The sequence below is a fragment of the Carassius gibelio genome, chromosome B22 (genome assembly GCF_023724105.1).
Source record: "Carassius gibelio isolate Cgi1373 ecotype wild population from Czech Republic chromosome B22, carGib1.2-hapl.c, whole genome shotgun sequence".
NCBI lineage: Eukaryota > Metazoa > Chordata > Actinopteri > Cypriniformes > Cyprinidae > Carassius > Carassius gibelio.
The window spans coordinates 8794643-8809858 of NC_068417.1; the positions used below are offsets into that span (position 1 = coordinate 8794643).

The 15216-nt window shown below is 36.1% G+C and overlaps 1 pseudogene; it reads right to left on the bottom strand.

Annotated features, from left to right (window-relative positions):
* Nucleotides 1-5735: 5735 nt before the first annotated feature.
* Nucleotides 5736-6971, bottom strand: LOC127987980 (major histocompatibility complex class I-related gene protein-like; annotated as a pseudogene).
* Nucleotides 6972-15216: the final 8245 nt, after the last annotated feature.

Here is a 15216-nt window from a genome sequence, read left to right on the forward strand (position 1 = left end):
TGCAGTCTCTGCAAGCTTTTGTTAGGGATCCGGATTAAAAGTGCGTTACAGTAATCCAGTCTGGAGGAGACAAAGGCGTGCACCAGTTTTTCTGCATCTGCTAAGGTAAACATTGGACAGAGTTTTGCAATATTTCTGAGATGGTAGAAAGATGTCTTACAGAGGTTTTTGATATGGGCTTCGAATGTTGTGGATCAAATCTTACACCAAGATTGGTGACAGTTGTGGAGACGGGAAATGACACGATCAGTGATAGTTATACCAGCAATGGAGGAAGACTGGGTTTGACGTGGTGTGCCAACGAGAATTGCCTCAGTTTTAGAGCTGTTTAGCTGGAGGAAGTTGTGCTTCATCCACACCCTTATCTCCTCCAGACAGGCAGTGAGTGTTGAAGATGAAGATGATGTTGGTGAAGTTTTCATGTACAATTGTGTGTCATCAGCATAGCAGTGAAATGAGACTCCATAGCGGCTAATGACATGGCCAAGAGGGATCATGTAAATGATGAAGAGAATGGGGCCAAGGACTGACCCCTGAGGGACCCCACAGGTAACTGTGTGTTGCCGGGACCTTGCACTTGGTTTGGGTGGCCGATAAATGAGAAGTATCATAGTGGAAAGAGGGTGCTTACATTTAAATGCAAGGCATTCAAACAAAGACAGCTCAGGCAGGGTTATAGGGGACAAGATCAGATCACTTCGGTGGATGACAGCCAGACCACCACCACGCCCTGTACTGCGGGCTTTCTGTAAATAGCAGTAACCAGGGGGACAGGTCTCATTTAAAACAGAATAAATATCTGGTTGATGACAGGTTTCTGTAAGGCACATCATATCTAAACACTTTTCTAGAATATGATCATGTATGTGGCAATATTTATTTGTGATGGATTGTGCATTAAAAAGTTCAATCTTGATATTCCTTCCAGAAGTGTGTATCTGTATGTACACGATGGAGTGGTATAGTTGTTGAATTTCTTAAGTTGATTGGCTGAATAATTCAGCATTATGCCAGTCGTGGAGAGTGGTCTGCTAGCCGCAAGCCACGCTCGTGATGCACAGAGAAAAGCCAACAGACTCAGCAAGCAAACAACCGTGACCATGGGTGAACACCTCGCGATCATCGGCAGCGATCTCAGGCGAAAACCACCACAGCAACAGGCAGTGAAGGACAGACATGGGAATCCACAGGTGATAGCAAACAGTTAGGTGAACTCACATTCTGTCCTGTCATGGCCATGAAGGCTATCTACCATCTCATCAAGGCCACGGAGACCACCATTAACCTGTTTATGTTCTCTGTTTCAGTCCTTCCTGACCAGACTTGCTCTCATGTGCCATCGACTCTGCTGTGGTGGTCCTCTGTGGTTTAAATCTAGATTAAAGACCCATCTCTTTTTTCACCCATCAGGTTTTTTTTTTTTGAGCAACTGGGATGGTGCCCCCTCTGGGATTTGGTGCCCTACACAGACTGCGTATTCTGCGTATAGGGAGCGGCTGTACTGGTGTCATCTTTCACGCAAGTGGTGACCGTGCATGCCGTGTTGTGATGGTGAATAATATGGCACATTGCACTGCGCAGCCGCAGACCAATCGGTTTTAACGTCATACCACCGTGTCCACGAGACCTTTTCTTTTTATATCATACACACACCGTCCCGATTGGCCTGCACACACTGCTTAAAACATTGATTTATGAAGAAATTATAAATATAATTCAGATCTATGCTAAAAAAAAGGCAGGTAACAATTAACAGGTTAATTTACATTAAAGTGTGCATAATTGTAATCATTAATATAGGGGGAGATAAAAAAAATTAATGGGGAAAATTAAATTATTATAATATTATAAACAAACACAAGTATTGCATTCAATCAGAGTTTAATAGAGATCAATTCAGTCAATAATAGGGCATTATTTAGAATATCTCTGAAAGGGCATCAGATTAAAATACCTCATGATTTTCTTTCAGGTAAACGAGGAATATTAATGATAACTAAAACTAAAACTATTGACAACATTTTTGTTATCAAATAAAGCTAAAGTAAAATACAATGAATAATAAATAAAATATAAACATTATTTGAAAACTATATGATCATTAGCCTTGGCAATAAACCGACGTGAGTTTAAGTTGAAGCACTATATAATTATAATAACTTAAACTGAAATATGAATAAATTAAACCTACATAAAAATGATAAGAATACAAATTGGTATAACAAATATAATAATAATTTAAATTGGTAAAAAGTTAACAAATTTACATGACAACTAAAAATATACAAATGAAGCTAATTCAAAATATGAATTAAATTAATTCAACACTGAGTTCAACACATGGATGTAGCTGAAGGTATTGCTGGCAGAAATCATTTTAAAGCATTGTCAGCTTCTATGACTATAGTCATGGCAAAACCCAAGTTTATAAATGTTTAAGATCCTTTTTTTTCTTAAAACCTTAAGACCAATTTTGGATTAAGTTGGTTAGCAGACAGAGAATTCATTCTTTACATGAAATCATGAAATGAATCTCACCTGAGTAAACAAAAGGTGCACAGATGAAGAAAAAGATGAACTTCATTATCGATGACAATCCGTGCATTTCACTCTGAAATAAGGGTAGTCGTCAAAGAGCACTGCAAAAACCATGTAGTCTTCAGCACAATGGAAATGATGTGGTTACTGAGGGCAGACGCTGCTCTAGATAAACAGTTTTAATACGGATGTGTGGTACTTTGCCTCAAACTCACAGGGGCACTTGCACTTTTAGGAGGAACACATTTCAAATTAATTTTAACCTATTTTCAGAATTATTCATTCAGTCATTTTCCACCATGTCATTTATTACTGTGATCTCTAGAAGTAAGCAAAATTTAAACAATTTAACTCAAATGTTTCATCATGTTTCATCTATCTGAAAAATAATTTTGTATTGTGTCAGTGGCATGCTTGTCACAGCAGCCACAATAGCACTGTATAACTGATATAGGCTTATGTTTTATTTATTGTTTATGATTAGAAAATTCGCCAAAATGCAGAATTCAGTCAGCGAGTGCGTGCACTGTACAAAACACCAGCGTTTCGACGATGACTCATCTGAACGCCTCTGATTGGCCGGTGCATTTATCAGCTCCAACTGAATTTTTGTGATTGATTTTAATGAGCAGCGAATTAAAAAAACAAATTAAATAAAAAAATTAAATAAAAAAAAAAACCTGTCTGGCACTGTGCCAGTAGCAGCTGGTGATGTTTTACTATTTTCCATTTCTGCCACCCACAGGAATAACTGCACATTGCACCCAAAATTGTTCTGAGTGATACTATTTCAAATTTTGGGGGGCGAGAATGGGGGCTAAGCTGGGGGAACTGCACCCCACCCCCTGCTTTAGACGTTCTACAAACTATAGGTTACTTAGCAATTACATGTTAACTACCAATAATTAGATCTATAGTAGATTAGTAGAAGTAGATTTACATGTAATCTAGATTACATTATTAAATTGATATGCTCATAATGCTCATAAAAGATTAAATGCACATGATTACAAATTATTCAGACAATAGCAATTGATTTTTCATAATTTATAGATATTCCCTAATTATTTTGACTCTTTTTAAAGTTTGTGTTCATGTGATGCAGGGAGTCCCAAGCTTTTTGTCAATCAAAATTATTTTGTTATCAGTAACAGACTACAATTTGTTAGTAATAGTTTACAGGACATTTTCTTTTCAAATATACACAGGGAAAGACAAAATCAAACCCAGTAACACATTTAAGGTGCCCGTTACATCTGCTATTTACACAAGTTTAATCTCTTTATCTCATGGATATCATTCAACACTGAAACATGTTTTAGTCCTGAAGATTCACAATTGGACTAAAATCTGGGATCTGGGAAACTCTTCAAAGGTGTAGGTCTCTTTTTCATTCTAACAGGCTTCCAGCTCATACTTCAGCTCTGCAAAACAACGTCATACATTTTAATTGAGGATATTTTGAAACAACGTGAACATTCCAATTCCTGAATTTTTGGAATTGTCAAAAAAACAAAATCTCGTTCTCTAAAATGCTGCCTTAAGACAAACATTTGGCTTCAACTATTCTTGCAAATGTAGATTTTGAAACTTAAACTCAGTAAATAGACTTCTGAATGCTTGTGTAATCACTGCTAATATTCCCATCACCCTACATCTGATGAAGGCATAATAAGAAATAACAGTTCAGAGAAAGATCAGAAAAAATACAGGTAAACACAGTTCTTTAAGTGGGCCGGTATGCACTGGTACTCAGTACCGCCACTTCCAAATATAGCATACCACCACCTTCGCGAATCATTTGAGTCAGATCGGGAGTTCGGAGCAGGATCGCGAATCATTTGAGTCAGTACGGGAGTTCGGTGCGGGTTCGCGAATCATTGAGTCAATTTGGGGATCGCAAATCATTTGAATCAGTTCGGGAGTTCGGAGCGGGTTCGCGGATCATTTGAATCAATTCGAGAGTTCGTAGCGGGTTCGCGAATCATATGAGTCAGTTTAGGGATCGCGAATCCTTTTAATCAGTTCGGGAGTTCAGAGCGGGTTCGCGAATCATTGAGTCAATTTTGGGATCGCAAATCATTTGAATCAGTTCGGGAGTTCGGAGCGGCTTCGCGGATCATTTGAATCAATTCGAGAGTTCGTAGCAGGTTCGCGAATCATATGAGTCAGTTTGGGGATCGCGAATCATTTTAATCAGTTCGGGAGTTCGGAGCGGGTTTGCGAATCATTGAGTCAATTTGGGGATCGCAAATCATTTGAATCAGTTCGGGAGTTCGGAGCGGCTTCGCGGATCATTTGAATCAATTCGAAAGTTCGTAGCGGGTTCGCGAATCATTTGAGTCAGTTTGGGGATCGCGAATCATTTGAATCAGTTCGGGAGTTCGGAGCGGGATCGCGAATCATTTGAGTCAGTTTGGAAGTTTGAATGCAGTAGCTCTTTCTAAGGGTATTTTTTTTAAATCATTTTGCACATTTTATTTATGTTCAGTAGTTATTTCTAGCTCAAGCAAATCCACAAACTAATAAAAGGATTTATTATTAAGGTCGCCTGTTGACTACTGTATATAAAACCCCTTTAATATGGTTGTTGTTACCTCAGGGGATGAGGGGAGTCATCAAAAAAAAAAAAAACAGAATTTTTTTATTCTATAATAGAGTACCGGCACCTCTTTTGGGCCACTTAACATACTTAGCATCCTTCGTACTGCATGACAAACAAACAGGAATAGGCCAACTCCCACCACTGACACTACAAGTATTTTGTAGTATACATCTGGAAGTCATTCAAAAATATATACAAAAATATATATAATCAGGGGAAAAAAACAAAATAATATACAGAATCAGTAATATAAGGATGAAACAAGTAGTCAATAAAATAATTATCAGTGCTAAATATGACAAGTTATTAAATGTCTGATCTTGCGAGTCATCTGAAGGTGTTCACGAGAACAAACCTCTTTGTATACTGCAATGCATAACTTCATATTACTTCAGAAGGCTTCAGATATAGAGCACAAGTGATAATGATGGATAAATTATACTTATGGTGTTTTCTTCTCTTTCTATAAGCTTGATAAACTTAGTCACGTTCATTGTACAGTATGACAGAACCGCACTATAAACAACTTACCATCCATCTCGTCCTTAGTCTTCCAGATGGTGTTTCCCTCGTGCTCCACCACACAAAAATATTAATTGTTCTTCCACTCGTCTGGAGTAACATGGAGTCTAACAGTCTCCTGAAAGGTCCCATCTTCATTTGGCAGTAAATCTCCAAAATCCACATCCTCATGGTGCTCCTCTTCATTTCTTAGCCAGGTAAGTCACTGCAGATGGGTAAAAACCTTTGGCATGACACTCCACCGGAGATGAGGAATTCCTGTGTAACACAGACACTTCAGGAGATAAAAAGAAAAAGATTAAGATCAATGTGAGGAAAATATTAAATATTTCAAATGTACAGCTATGCATTCGATCAACACAAACATAAATGCAGCTGAAAACAAAAAAAAAAATCAGTTCCAGGGCTACAATAAAAAATAAAAATAAAAACATGCTCTACTTGTTGAAAAAGGGGAAGTCCGTGAAGACAAGCTACCTCTTCTCTCTAAATCCACTTTTCTCAACATCAAGAAATGTTTTAACCAGTTAACACACTCATGTTGGTAGTATTGTCTGAATAATTCAAGTTGTTCACTGTCACTGTTCCACTTTGTTATTGTGCGTGTTCCCTGCCATACAGATGGGATGTACATGCTGTATTTCACATCTAGTGAGATAAAATCCTCTCCATCATAACCGTACTGATCAAACCCTTCTAAAGCTCCAGAGTCATCCAAACCACATCCATAAATCCTCTGATTGGTGTGAACACCTGAAAAGGGAAAAGAAGGAACCATAAGATCTGCTCCTGTTTAATGTATATCTGTGACATTTGAAACTGTAGTATAAAGTGTTTTAACTCACCATGTGTCTGACTGAGTTGCTGCATTAGAACAGTAATGTTGATTTTGTTGGTCTGCTGTATTCGTTCTCTGATCTCAGTGTATTCTTTAAATCTGTCTCCAGACATAAACTCCTTCATCCAGTCCTGTCTGGGAATCAGCTTCTTCATCTCACTGTCATAATAATCAATCTGTCGTCCATCCAGAGTAGTTACAGAAGAAAACTCTGGGATTCCTGCATTAGTCTGTGCATTTATTTAAATGTAAATGTGGTGAAGGTGTGCGACTCTGAACAAACAAAAGACATAAAAACACCACATGCAACTTCATAAAATTACTGTTTCTGAGTCATTCAGTTTTTTCTTTTAAATGTAAATAAACTGTTGCTAACATTTCATATTAACGTTCGTTTAGATCTAGACTTTGAACGCTTGTGTGTGATTGCTCTGGACATTCCCATGATCCTACAGATGATGAAGCCATAATGAGAAATAAGAGCAGTTAAGAGAAAGATGGTGGTTTCTGAGAGGTTAGGGAAGATACACTTTTTTTAGGACACATTTAGGAATGAAAGTGTAACAAGTAGACATCAATTCATTTAGTAACCTATATTCAATCATTTCTGTAACCACTTTATGCACTATAGCATGCATTAGCCATGGCATGGGAACCGGTGATATTCGGATATTCTTACATTTTTCTTAATTTATTGATTCTAGAAATATATCAAATAGACGTTTAGGAAATGTATGTTTAAAGATGTTTATGAGATGTTTGTACACACCAGATGCTTGAGAGGACCGTGTCTGATATTCCTGTTTCTTGTCAGTTACACTACAAAAAGTTCAACAACTGCACCAGATTTGTTAAGTAACATTACCCATAGTAGTAACAATTTCACCTTACAAAACATTTAAATGACATTTATAAATTTAGCTGATGTTGCACATACAATATTATAAGACATGTTTATTATTTTTTCCTGATTTTTATTGTCTTCGCACAAAAATTGTATTGAAAATGAGACTTTGTTTTGTAAGTGGTGGCCAAAGTCAGTTGCTCTCTCCTTGTCCTCCCGGACTGACTTGCAATGGGAAGCATTTCTAAAACTGGGGTGTATTCCAGAAAGCACAGTTACCTAACCGTCAGCTAAACCCTGACCTTTCGACTGATTAACCCAAACATTGCTTACTGGAGGTATGGGGTTCCAACGGATCCGGAAGTTCATTCAACACATGTACTGTATGTTCCTGGTTGAGACTCAAGACATTCTCAACAGATGCTAAGAAAAACCACGCCAAGCTGTTTCTTTCTTCTTCTTTTGTTCAATGGTCGTTTACATTCTTGGTGCATATCGCCACCTAACTGATAGTTGAGCAATCATTTTTCTTTTTTTCACCTTTAATATTTAATTCTTGGGAAAATGAATTGTAGTGTTTGTTTAATGCTAAATAAGTCATATCAGACATCAATGTGACATCATAGAATATGCTGATCTATGTGAGATAATAATATATAACATAACATTTTTATTCCATAAAATCAGTTAAATGTTTCTTTTGTGATCTCATGTTTCAGAAAATATGTTCTGTACTGTTAAAAAGTTGATTAGCAATGGATTATAAATATATATTGTCACAGTCGAGTGTTTATTGATGTAACTGTACTGTTTTAAAGAGAGTGATTTGGCACTGGTATCTTAAACCCAAACGATACCCAACCCTACTGCTGGTGTATGTTCTCAGCATGTTTTGGCCTGTTGGTATCAGTGGGCACTGCAGGGCTGTTTGTGAGGCCAGTCACAGGAGGTAATTAGTCTCTTCAGTGCCACACTGAATCAGGGCTGTGAAAGGGCCGCTGTCACATCAGCTGTGCAGCGCGCGACTCTGAGCACCAGAACACAACATGCAGCGCCGCACGACTGTCTGCTTCAACCTGAGCGTCAGAGACACACTGACACCTGTGTGTGAGACAGGTACACCAGAGCACAGGAAACCTGCTTATTCTACTACTGGCTACTGTCTCCCACTCAAATATATAACCAATCATTCAAAAACTTCTAAACAATACAATAAAATATCCATGTATCATTTAGCTTCAGATGCAACGTTTTCACACACACACAAACGTGATATAACAATGATTATATCAATTTACAAATAAAACACATTGCTGATAAAAATATATATATGTTGCAAAAACATGTTAAATCAGTTTTTTTCACTACTTTGCTGTAATAAGTACTCCAGTACTCAAGGGGGCGATAGAGATTCATTAAAATGTGCTATTAAGGTAATTTTATATATATGCATTCCACCATTCATGTATTAGCATAAAGTTATAGCTCTAAAGCATTGAAACCCGCTATCATTTCCTCTAAACTCCACAGTCCCAACGTCAGTAGAGCGAGGCTTTAGCGTTGACTGATGATTTGTTTTGCTCACACTGGCCTCAGGCATCAGGAGTCGGCTGCACCCAACAGACCTGTGCACACGCTAGCATGAGCCGCCCTTTTTCTGAGGCTAACCGGGTCAAAATCAAGTTATGATTAAAAACGCAACAGAGACAGAGGTGGAAATGCCTACACACTGCTGTACAGTACATGATTAGTGTACAAACAATTACTTCGGCCCAACATTCGCCCCCAACGCGCAAATTAAGATTCTGCCATGCTAATCTGCCGGATTGGATGAGAGCCATTCATTACAGACCGTTTTTACAGACAAATAACTGGGAAACACCAATATTCACCCACTAGTCACACGGCTGCTTCTTTACAGTGTTCACAATGAGCTGAAACGTTATCATACAGACAGAAGTGACAGAGTCAGAAAAAAGCTAAAACACCAAGTTTGATACGATACAAATTTTGCTTAGTTTAGTGGCTTTTGAAAAGTTGTTGGTGATGTAGTAACAAGCTGAAAAATGCTATATTTTAAATTGCAGCAACCTTTTGGCTATTGCTAATGTTAAGATACCACATTAGACTGTTAAAATAAAAAAACAACATGCCAACAAGCTTTTTAAACAAATTAACCAGGAAATAAAAAGAACACCTAAGAGAAGTCATTTAATGACTGACAATCGAAGTCAGCTGTGCTCTTACAGAAACTACAGAAGCTTACAGAAGCCCCCAATCTATTTGATGTTTTAAAAGAACCCAGCAATCTACTATTTTCTTTTATTTTGGACGCCTTTTGGCTAATGCTAATGCTAAAATACAACATCAAATGTGTTAAAATTAAAAAAAAAAAAGAAAAAAAAAAGCTAGCTAAATTGAAAATAAAGGGAAATACAGGTACAAAGAGAAATCTTGGACAACGTCACATTATTTGAAGATGAATGAAAAGCCCATACTAAAATCAGATTTCATAACGCTCTCAGAAAAGCTAAATGTGATGTTTATACTGTATGTTTAGCACTCTTTTTCCAAATGCTTTTGCAAGAAGTTAGTAATTCTCTTTTTTATCTGTGAAGGCCTTTGGATAATGTTTATGCTAAAATACCATGATGAACTGCTAAAATGAATAAGACTTTGAAAGCTAGCTTTTTTTAGCAAGCTTATGAGAATATAAATAGAATTACATTGAGAAATCATGGATAATGTCACATTATTTGAAAACAGAGTACGAAAAATTCACTGCTTAAACTATGAAGAAAAATTGTGAGACAACTGATATGGACTGTTAGCAAACTAGCTTCAACAAGCGTTAACAATTTTACTAGCTTTAACATTCAAGATGACAAAAACTGAAATTTCTACATTTTTTTTTATATTTTCCTAATTACACTTACACTGTAGATTAATATAAAGTTAGATTTGTAATTCAGTTGCATTCCACCTAAAACACCATAGGTTTATGCTAAGTGACTGTTAGCGCATTAAAAACTTCTACAGATGTTAGCAAGTATTTTTCTATACACTCAAGGCTAACAGTGCACAAAACTAGCATGTGTGCTAACTGCTAGGCTCCAGCTCGGCTTTGTTTTTTTTAACAAGAACAGGTTCAGTTCTCCATTTTCTGTATCCTTGGATATTCCAAACAAACACAGCGTCAAATGTTTTGTGATTTCTGATTCAGAACCTGGTGAAAAACAGCCAACGGCAGCTCGGAAAGCTGCTCTTGATTCACCCTCGGGACAAAAACGCTGTGTGACATGTGTAAGGGAACCTGAAGCCAACAAAAAACCCAAGCGACGGCCAACTCGTGCGTCAGTTTCCACAGCTAAACCACAGCAGATGGAGGAGTCCTGACGTCTGGAACATTGAGCCGATTCACGAGATGCAAAAGATAACAAGACATCAAAACTCATCCGGTTCACCTCCTGAACACTGCACATGTACTGCCACTGAATCAAACGTGGATGTTATTCTGAAGGAAGAAATGTTGGTTTTCATAATCTTTTATCAAAATTTAATCACTTTCCCACCACTTTTATTGACTTTGCAGCACAAACACAATCTCATTTTACCAGCTCACCTGCGAAATGTATACATTGGCCAATAGAATATGTATTTCTTGCTTTATAACTTACAAAAGTTTTTTTTTTTTTTTGTGTGTGTGTGTGTTTGATTATTTGACAATTATATACTTGTGTATACTATTTTTTATTTATTAAATCATTGTTTCTATACACTTAAATTAATTTAAATAAGTTTGCCGCTCTTTTGAACAGTTACATGCTATATTTACTCAACTTGCAATGCAAATGATTGCTGAAGTTGTATAATTATTGAACTTTATCAACCAAGATGTCTCGCTGATTTACGTAGAATTTTCTCACTGCTTTATATATGTAGGCCTAGAGATATTTCCCGCACAATGGAGTTCAGTTTAGTGTTGGTGATTTGTGTTCAGCGTATGGTCTGATGTGGTTCCTGTTGTTGTGCTGTTATCAGCGAGACTCAGGTGTTCTTCAGCTCTGAGAGCAAATCTGATTATCAACTTGTAAAATCTGCTGCGTTTCATCTCATTCTGCAGTGCGTTTGGTCTCCGTCGCTCTCTTAAAGTCTCAGCAGGAGTTTCCAGGAACAGCGACACGCTCGTTTGAGACGGAGAACAATCGATCAGTGAAGCTCATGCCTCACACGCTCCTGAAGGACGTTCTCACAGCAAACACTAAACGACCAAACAATACTGACATAGACACAAACACAGTCAAACTGCTATGATTTCATGTTTTAATACAAAGAAAAAAAAAGTATAATAATAATAATTTAGCTTCAATGTAGCTGTCATGTTTATAGTCTAACCAATTTAATAATAAAAGATAACTATACAAAAAAAAAAAAAAAAAAAAAAAATGAGTGAGTGGACCACTTGAGTGGAAATCTCTGTTTGCTCTCCATTTAGTCTCATCACAGTCTGGGAGAACAACTGATAAATATATATCAGTTGTTCTCCCAGACTGTGATGAGACTAAATGGAGAGCAAACAGAGATTTCCACTCAAGTCAACATCTCTTTAAATGAAAAGCATGGCATTAATCTCGAGTTTAAGAAGGATCACAGCAGTGTTTTAAACTGTGATTCAGATCTATGAACTCAGACATTTCTCATTCTTCCAAAATCAAATGATCTCAGCTGCAGCCCACATTCAATTGGACTCATTTTGGACTCTGAAATCATCATTCGATTCATGAATCCCCAGCTCAAACATCATTTTCCCAGCATTCAATCTGTTGGGTTAATCAGAGATCAGTTATAACTGAGGGCCCAGTAGCAAAACCCTCGCAAAAGCCCAGAAAACACAGTAATGTGTTCATCAACTGGACCATGCGGTCAACACAAGGGTTAACAACGCCATATTCTGATAACATTCCCGCGCAAACGCCAGCGAGACGCTTCAGATTGATGAATATTTGACTGGCGCATTATCAGTCACGTGACATGTTGTTGTTATGCTGAGCGCTGGAAAGAAAGCGGTAGGCTATTTATCGCGGGGACATACCAGCATCTTTACACAAGCACTGCAGTTTCTCATGTATATTTGCACAATTATTTTTGCCAGGCAAGCAGGAGCTGCACGCTAACCACGCTGATTAGCATTTAAAAGAGCCCCATTTTTCATATCCAGCCGGCTCCAGCCCCCTTTGACTGCGATTGAACTCGCGGACCCAACGCCGTTCAATTACGGCCATAAATAGCGGCCGGGACAAAAGGCAGAAATGAAACTGTCGCGCGAGGAAAAGGGGAAGCTTTGAAACAACTGAAAGGCCTTTAATAACGCGAGCCGAGGCAAATGAATCACGAGCTGACAGACTCGCGCTGAACTGTTCGACTCGACAAAGACGCGGGAAACTGAGGAAAGGTCAGAGCCGCTCATCAACGGACTCAGCCGGCGTCAACCGAAGCCTCCGGAACGTCTCTGGAGTTTCTGACAAACACAGATGTGTTCGTGAGCGGGAAAACTTTCACACAGCTCATGAAGGATTTGTTAGCATTATCATGAACTCCACAGACGCAGAGTTAAGGTACAGTCAAGCAAGTGCTTCTTACACGAGTTATTTAATTCTTTAATAATTATTTTTATAATAAATACTGATTTTAAGGATAAACGATATTTAAATAACCGTCATAATTACATTCAATTACTTAGAATGTAACAGTTAACTAACTACATTTAAATAACATAAAATTAATTTAAATAACATGTATAATAAAACACTAATGGTTTTAATATAGTATAATGATTCAAATAATTAAATTAATAATAATAAAAATAAATAAGGGATTTCGCTGCAGTATTAAATATAAAAATAAAATAACGATTGTAATAAAAGATTACATTTAATTGTTCTTAATACAATTAATGTACAGCAGAAAAACAGCACAGAACTGTACATTTATGTCTTAATAAAATTAAAATAATTATCATATAATTGAAGCTAATAAAACTATTAAAATAAATGATAGCAACAACTACTGTATTAAATAAAGTTGAATTCCAATGACAATAATATATTCCATGTTAATGATTTATTAAACCATCAGGTTTTACAATTAATCTAATTATATAATTGGAAGGATGTTTCAATGCTAACAATTAAAAAACAGAAAACAATTATAAAATTAAGAAAAAAATACCAAAATATAAATATACATGCATTTATTGATAATGATAATTTACTAAACATAACAGATGTTGTCGTACTTGCATGAAAAACAAAGTTGACCATTTCTCAGGATTTGGGATTTAATATTTCCATTAAGGTACTGTAAAAGGCTGATCAAAGCAAAGGAGAAGCCAAAGTGACTCGCGTTCGTTCATTCAGAAGGAAACCCACACCAGAGCGAGACGGCGGTCATGTGACCTTTAGCACCGCCGCAAGGTTTCCCAGCCCTCACGATCCACAAGAAACCAAAATACAGTAAATACAGAAAAAAATGAAGCTACAGCAACTGACAGGAAAACAAACTCAATATAAACGCAACTGAAATCAGTCGTTTCATGATCCTACGATCAACAGCTGATAAAAAAAAGTAGCACAAAAGCTATGCAGACCTCGTTTATACACAAGAGTTGATCAGAATCCACTGTCGCTTTATATATTTATTCACATCATTAAGTTATTTCCTATATATTTCAGTTTTGTTGTTGGTTTAAGTGTGTGGAAACACAAAAACCGCATGTTAGCGCTCGTTTGAATGAATCTTCGCCGTTAGCATTAAAGTAAACGAATGGAAATCCAATGCGTGAATCAATCCCGTGCACTTTCATTACACAAACTATAATGAAGAGGAATCAATATCAATCCATAGATCAGTCAAAGCCGACGGGAGCCGTGACCTTTGACCTCTGGCGGACTGATTTCCCATGAGCCTCTGGAATCTGATCACGTCACGCTTTGATTTTGGGTTTCAGTGTTTCTAGCGGCATTAACTGGGTGCAAATGATCAGAACAAAACACAGTGTTACCCAAACATTTTCAGAGACACAAACAGGTGAGGAGAGTCAAAATCCCATGTTATAAAAGATGAAGTGCTATAAAGGCTATTTAAGACAATACTTGATCTTTTTTTACCCTAGTTATTGCTACATTATTATTATTAATATAATTACTATACTAAATAATAGCTAAATACTATAATTAATAGTCATTTATCAATGATACAATGTGTATTTACTAATGCTGTTACTTTAGTATAACATTATTAAATTTATCATTTAATTAAATTATGTAAAATAGGTTAGTTTAATTACTGGCTAATTAAAAAAATTACTATATCATTTATATTATATTATATAAATAATAAAATATTTTAATTGAAACTAGAAGATAAATAAATACTATAATTAAAATCATTTTATAATTTACAAAAAATACAGTTTACTTAAATTGTTTTAAAATAATTATAATAATTTATTTTAATTTTACAAGTAGTTGCAAGCTTGTATGTACATTATATTAATAATGCTAATTAATACTAACAAATACTAATATTATATGCTTATGTTTGCATAATATACAAAATTAATTAATTTATATATTAATGTACATAGAAATTTAAAAACTGTAAATGTAAACTATTAACAGTCATATATAATGTAGATAATGAATGTAATATTTAAAATAATGTTTTTATACAATGTACAGAAATTTATGAATAATGGTAAATCAACTATTAATAATATTTTTAAAAAGTATAATCATTAAATTAACAATAAAATAAGTTAAAATTAATTTTAAATAAAGTACATAAAATATTAGCTTTGATTGGAGAGAA